Source organism: Sapajus apella, unplaced genomic scaffold (genome assembly GCF_009761245.1).
Source record: "Sapajus apella isolate SASKATOON/1434 unplaced genomic scaffold, GSC_monkey_1.0 scaffold3003, whole genome shotgun sequence".
In the NCBI taxonomy this organism is placed as follows: domain Eukaryota; kingdom Metazoa; phylum Chordata; class Mammalia; order Primates; family Cebidae; genus Sapajus; species Sapajus apella.
In genome coordinates, this window is record NW_022439929.1 from 1 (window position 1) to 7,259 (window position 7,259).

General features: G+C 42.3%; 1 long non-coding RNA gene and 1 pseudogene across 1 annotated transcript; both read right to left on the bottom strand.

The window, feature by feature from the left end:
• Positions 1-409: 409 nt before the first annotated feature.
• LOC116547404 lies at positions 410-3,122 on the bottom strand. The gene is made up of 3 exons (XR_004267050.1): positions 2,085-3,122; positions 1,751-1,857; positions 410-787 (listed from the first exon to the last, which is right to left on the bottom strand). It is a non-coding gene; the product is annotated as an uncharacterized LOC116547404 (long non-coding RNA).
• Positions 3,123-6,926: 3,804 nt separating this feature from the next.
• Positions 6,927-7,039, bottom strand: LOC116547405 (annotated as a pseudogene).
• Positions 7,040-7,259: the final 220 nt, after the last annotated feature.

The window sequence follows — 7,259 nt, forward strand, 5'->3', positions numbered from 1 at the left end:
GACTGGAGGGGAGGAAGCAGACTGCTTATGAAAGAAAGAAGTAATCAAAGGCCCAAGAAGGAAGTTTGTCTAGAAAAGTAAGGACTAACACAAGAGGAGGAAATAAAGGAAGGGGTGAAATTAACTATGTAAACCTCTCTGAAAGCTTTCCCCAAACATTTGGAAGCCTCGCTCACCAGCACACTTTCCTCCCTTGAGTTTGCACCCCCTTTTCCATCTTTTTCCCTCATATCTCCTCTGCATCCTGTCCCTCTTTTCCTGTTACCTGTTCCAAAAAGATCATTTCCACCAGTTTGTGGTTCTTTTCCAGCACGGCTAAACGTGCTCAGACCTGATAAAAGTCTGTCCCTTCTCCGCCCTGTGGGGAAAAAGGAGGTTCTGGTTTTTCTGTAGTTGCTGCTGTTCTGTCTGTGAGGGCTGAGATTAGAAGGCCAGATGGATGTAGAAAATAAAAGACCTTACGAATCAACAGGAAGTTAAAAACAAAAAAAAAAAAAGAAAGAAAATATTTGGGAAGGTAAAACTCTTCATGGAGCTTAAAGGTTTGAGGTTTAGCGATTCTGAAATGGTCTGTCTGGTGGGTAGAGGTGGGGTGGGCAGGGTAAAGGAAACTAGGGATGGCTGGAAAGCTAGGAATCATGGGGCTGAATACTACGAGAAATCAGTTTGGGAGATGGAATGAATCAGGAGCATAATACTTGCATATTCCTGGGATACTCGATCTGCAATCTCATTGGTCTCATGCAGGAATCGAGCTTTTGCTACTTGGCCCAAAGCAGAAAAGCACCTACAGCATGGAAGCAAAGACATTAATATTATTACAGAATCGTCATTAATTCATTGGTTCAGCAAATACAAATTGATGTGCATCTATGATGTGCCAGGCAGTGTGCTTGTCACTGGAGAAACATAGGAGAAAAGGGATGTTGAGGGCTTTGCTCTCAAAGAACGTGCATTCTAGTGGAGACAAGTAATTAGTAAAAGTGGAGATAATAAAAAATAAAATCATGTAATATTATAGATCAAGCATGTTCAACCCATGGCCCGAGGTGGCTTTGAATGTGGCCCAACACAAATTCCTAAACCTCATGAGATTTTTTTTTATTCTTTCTTTTCCTTTTTTTAAGCTCATCAGCTATCATTAGTGTTAGTGTATTTTATGTGTGGCCCAAGATGATAATTCTTCCAATGTGGGCCAGGGAAGCCAAAAGATTGGACGCCCCTGTTATAGTGACTGATCCGGCTCCTTATTTGGTAGTTGGAGAAGGTCTCTCTGATGAACTGACATTTGAGCTGAGATCTGAATACAAGAAAAAGCCAGTCGTGGCAGGATGGGGAAAAGTCATTCCTGAGAGGGAACAGCTAGTGTAAAGGCCCTATTATAGCAGCTATGAGCTTGGCACGCTCACAGATCCTGAAGGAGGCCAGTGTGGTTGGAGACTAATGGGCAAGTAGGGGACTGGCATGAGAAGGAAGCAAAGGCCAAAAACCTTCAGGGCTAAGGCCACACAAGGAGTTTGGATTTTATACCAAGTAAAAGAGTAAGCTAGTGGAAGGTTCCAGTCATGAAAAAGACACAATCTATGTTTAAAAAAATTACCTCAGCTGCTCTGAAATGAGCAGATAGTAGGGGTACAAGAAACAGTATCAGTAAGACTAATAGGCTGTGCAATATTGCAGGTGGGCGAGGGCAGTGGTCTGCACTAGGATGGAGACATCAGGATGTTTTGAAGAGAGTTCTACACCTCACCTCTCCGCAATGTGTAGTTGCCTTGCCTCTAGCGCCAGTGACTCAAGGCTTTCCACATTGCCTCTGTTTCTGGGGTCATTTCCAGAGTCTCTAAGAAGGCTGTTGCCCTGGAAAGGGAAGGAAGCAAAGCAAAAGGAATGAGGGATGAGTCAGGAAGACGCAGCAGAAGACTGATGATGGGGCAAGGGAAGGGGGAAGGGCCATGTTTGTCTCATCTCCTCCCAGGATCACTGGATCCTTAACAGTTTTGGCCAGTTTTACACCCCACCCCAGGTCCTCCCCTCTCAGAACCAGACTCTCCCACTACCTCACTGGTTATAGTCCAGCCTCTCACCGGGTGTAATTGCCATCATCAATGGCTGTTCCAAACTCGATGAGGCCTTCATCCAGTGTGTAGGCAACAGTAGTCACACCTTCCATCACCATCACCTCGGTCTTTCCCCCGCCCCGCTCCAGACCTATAACATCACCTGTAAAAGTTCATCCCCCACCCCACCCCAATTTCAGGTTAGTTTCCACTGAATCAATTGTAGAACAGACCCACCCTCATCCAACCCAGTGCTCAAGAGTCACAGCAGACCTGATTTTCCTAACATTTTAGTCTCTCTCAAGCATAAAAAAAATACTTTATTTGTAGCAATATCCTTGGGTTAAAGTATAGTCCTAACCGTGACAGCACCAATTCCTAGAGGTACAAAGTGTGGCATCCACTTCTGCTTCCAGCAGTACCATAAGAGTAGATATTCTTAAGGGTTCTCTTGTTAAAATACAACTTGAACCTGGACATGCTTTTTAATGCATTGCTTGGGCTTACTTGAAGAAATCACTAAGAATGTTCCCTACCCATATCCTACCCTTCTCTCTCAAAAAAAGACAGAAAAAAAAAAGGTCAATAAGCGAAATCCTGAGCAAGAAAAACAGGAAAGTGAGCAAATGGGAAAGGTACAGTTGTCCTGAACACAAACGGAGTGTCAGGAGAATAAACCCCAGGCCCTCCAGCAGGATGGGGAGGCCGAATTTGAGAATCCTTAACTAAACCTGGGACCCACTCTTTAGTAAAGGCAACAAAAGTAACGGTCACAGATCATTAATATGCCTGATTCCTGCAGAAGCAAGACTAGATCAGCACTGGAGGAGATCATATCCATCTTAGGCCCTCAGGATTCCAAAAGAATACATTCAAAGTAACTTGAGCTCACAATAAAAAAAAAAATACAAGGAAACAAACCACTAGGAAAGGATAAGTAATAACTATAAACAACAATTTTAGACCTTCAAGAATCTCTGATATTAAAAATAACAGTTAAAGGCTGGGCTTGGTGGCTCATACCTATAATCCCAGCACTTTGCGAGACCAAGGTGGGAGGATCACCCGAGCTCAGGAGTTCAAGACCAGCCTGGGCAACAAAACGAGACCTCATCTCTACTGAAGAAAAAAAAAAAAAAAAAGGGAATTAGCCAGGTGTGGTTGCATGTACTGGTATTCCCAGCTGCTCAGGAGGCTGAGGTGAGAGGATCATTTGAGCCCAGGAGTTTGAGCCTGCAGTGAGCTGTGATCATGCCACTGCACAGCCTGGATGACAGAGTGAGACCCTGTTTTTTGTTTTGTTTTGTTTTAAAAAGCCTAGTTATGGAATGTAAAATGATTATTTATGAAATACCTAAATATCTTAAAAGATGAAATGAAAAATTAAGCAACGAATAAGAAATTATCCATATGGCCTGACAGACTGGAGAAATCAAATAAAGAAAAATTTAATGTTTGAGGTAAAAAACTCAATGAACAATTTAAATAGCAGATTAGACAATGATGAAAAGCAAATCAATGAATCAAAACAGATCTAAAGAAATTACCCAGAGGCCAGATGCAGTGGCTCATGGCTGTAATCCCAGTACTTTGGGAGGCTGAGGCGGGAAGATTGCTTGAGCCCAGGAGTTTTGGACCAGCCTGGGAAACATACTGAGAATATATATTTACAGAAAATTGGGCTGGATAAAAAAGCTGGGCGTGGTATCATACACCTGTAGTCCCAGATACTCGGGAGGCTGAGATAGGAGGATCGCTTGAGCCCGGGAGGTCGAGGCTACAGTGAGCTAAGATCACACCACTGCATTCCAGCATGGGACAACAGAGTGAGACCCTGTCTCCAAAAAAAAGAAAAAAATAATTATCCAGAATAGAGCATGGGGCAGGAAGAAAGAAAGTATGAAAGAGAAGTTAAAAATGTAAAACAAGAAATCTAACATTTGCCTAACTAGAGTTCTGATGAAGAGCCTAGAGAATGGCTGAGGAGAAGCAATGTTCAGAGATAATGACTAAGAAACTTCCAGGAGTGATGAAAATATGTGTATTCATAAACACAGGAGCACAATCTATACTAAGCAGTATAAATGTGAAAATTTTATATCTAGACGCATCGTAGTGAAACTTCAAAACACCTGAGAAAAACAGAATTTTTTTTTTTCTGAGACAGGGTCTCAGTCTTTCACTCAGGCTGGAGCGCAGTGGTACAACTTTGACTCACTGCAACCTCTGCCTCCCATGTTCAAGTGATTCTCATGCCTCAGCCTCCTGAGTAGGTGGGATTACAGATGCGTGCCACCACACTTGGCTAATTTTTGTCATTTTTAGTAGAGACAGGGTTTCTTCATGTTGGCCAGGCTGGTCTCAAACTCCTAGCCTCAAGTGATCCACCTGTATCAGCCTTCCAAAGTGCTGGAATTACAGGCATAAGCCACTGTGCCCAGGCCTAAAAAAGAAGACTTTAAAAGAAACCAAAGAAAAAAAACAGATCAGCTGTACAGAAATGGCTGCTGTTAAATTTCTCACAACAGCAATGGAAGTCAATTAATGAGACAACATTTAACATTTACAAATTAAGAAAAATTAACTGTCAATCTAGAACTGGGTACTGAGTCCAAGCATCTTTTTAGAATAAAGGCTAAATAAAAACATTTTCAGATAATCAAAAACTGAGAATTTACCATCTTTCACTGAAGAAACTTCTAAATAAGTCTGGGTGCGGTGGCTCACGTCTGTACTCCCAGCACTTTGGGAGACTAAGTGGGGGAGGATCACTTGAGGTCAGGAGTTTGAGACCAGCCTGACCAACATGATGAAACCCATCTCTATTAAAAGTACAAAAATTAGCCAGGGGTGGTGGCACATGCCTGTAATCCCTACTACTTGGGAGGCTGAGGTGGGAGAACCACTTTAACCTAGGAGGTAGAGGTTGCAATGAGCCGAGATCGTGCCACTGCACTCCAGCCTGGGCAACAGAGCAAGACCCTGTCTCAAAAAACAGAAACAAAAAACTTCTCAGTAATATTCTCCAAGAATAGGAAAAGTCATTCCAGAGGGAAGATTGGCATTGCAAAAAGAAAAGGTAAACAAAGGAACTGGTACCATGATGGTAAATTGAAATGAAATCTGTCTTATAACCAGGCAGGGCTCAATGGCTCATGCCTGTAATCCCAGCACTATGGGAGGCCAAGGCAGGCGGATCACCTAAGGTCAGGTGTTCAAGACCAGCCTGGCCAACATGGCAAAACCCTGTCTCTAATAAAAATACAAAAATTGGTCAGGCATAATGGTGGGCACCTGTAACACCAGCTACTTGGGAGGCTGAGGCAGGAAAATCCCTTGAACCTGGAAGGCAGAGGTTGCAGTGAGCCTAGATCACGCCACTGCACCCCGGCCTTGGTGACAGAGAGACTCCGTCTCAAATAAAATAAAATAATCATGCCTAACTTTGGGGACAAAGGATTAGAACCAAAATACTGGTAAACAATGATACAGGGAAAGAGATGAAAGTTAAAGTCTTGCACGTGCACATGAATGTTCATTGCAGCACTGTTTACGATAGCAAAGACCTGGAACCAACCCAAATGCCCATCGACGATAGACTGGATAGGGAAAATGTGGCACATATACACCATGGAATATTATGCAGCCATCAAAAACGATGAGTTTGGGTCCTTTGTAGGGACATGGATGAACCTGGAAACCATCATTCTCAGCAAACTGACAGAAGAGCAGAAGATCAAACACCGCATGTTCTCACTCATAGGCGGTGTTGAACAATGAGAACACATGGACACAGGGAGGGGAGCACTATGCGCTGGGGTCAGTTGGGGGGAAATAGGGGAGGGACGGAGGGGGGTGGGGAGTAGGGGAGAGATAGCAAGGGGAGAGATGCCGGATGTAGGTGATGGGGAGGAAGGCAGCAAATCACACTGCCACATGTGTACCTATGCAACAATCTTGCATGTTCTTCACATGTACCCCAAAACCTAAAATGCAATAAAATAAATAAATGGGGAAAAAAAAAAAAAAGAAAGTTAAAGTCTTGGCTGGGTGTAGTGGCTCACGTCTGTAATGCCAGCACTTTGGGAGGCTGAGGTGGGGGGATCACAAAGTCAGGGGTTCGAGACCAGCCTGGCCAACATGGTGAAACCCTGTCTCTACTTAAAAATACAAAAATTAGCCGGGTGTGGTGGCGTGTACGTGTAATTCCAGCTATTCAGGAGGCTGAGGGAGAAGAATTGCTTGAACCCAGGAGGCGGAGGTTGCGGTGAGCCAACAGCGCGCCATTGCACTCCAGCCTGGGTGACAGAGCGAGACTCCATCTCAAAAACAAACAAACAAAAAAAAAAATCTGCAATGCAAATAACCACCAAAGTCTATACAAGCATATGCAAAGAACTCCTTCAAATCAATAAGGAAGACACACTCTGATTTTAAAAATGGGTAAGAGATAGGAACTAGCAATATAAATGTTCAATGAATATTACATATGAAATTAATATAATGAGATACAATTTTATGTATATCATGTTTAAGCCAAATTATGAACTCAGGCAATTTCAAGTATTACAGAGGATGTCAGACAATAGAAACTCTAACTGCTGGTGGGAATATAAATTGGTATAACTTCTTTGGAGAAAAATGTTTTGGAAATATTTAGTGAAGTTGAAGACACAGCTCCTCTATGATTTAGCATTTCCATTCTAGATATGGAGCTTGGAGAACTGAATCACTGTAAGAGTGAAAAATCAGCAACTTAAATGCCCATCAATAAGAGATAAGATATAAAATGATTCAAGGTAAATATAACAAAATGTCAGGATTTGACAGAACTGGGTATGGATAAACAAGTGTTACTATCATTTTTTTAAAAATTGATTTTAAGTCGAAAGCTTCATAAATTTGTGTGTCATTCTTGCACAGGGCCATGCTAATCTTCTCTTTATCATTCCAATTTTAATATATGTGCTGCCAAAGCGAACAAAATATCACTATTATTAATAGCTAACACTTATTAAGTGCTTACTATATTCCAGGCATAAGAAGTGTATGCCATAAGAAGTAGGCACTATTTTTATCCCTACTTTGTAGATGAGGAAATTGGGACATAGAAAGATGAAGTAACTTCCTAGGATCACACAGGTAGAGAAGTGGGATGGTATGACTCCAGAGCCCTATTCTTTTATTTTTAACAGAGACAAG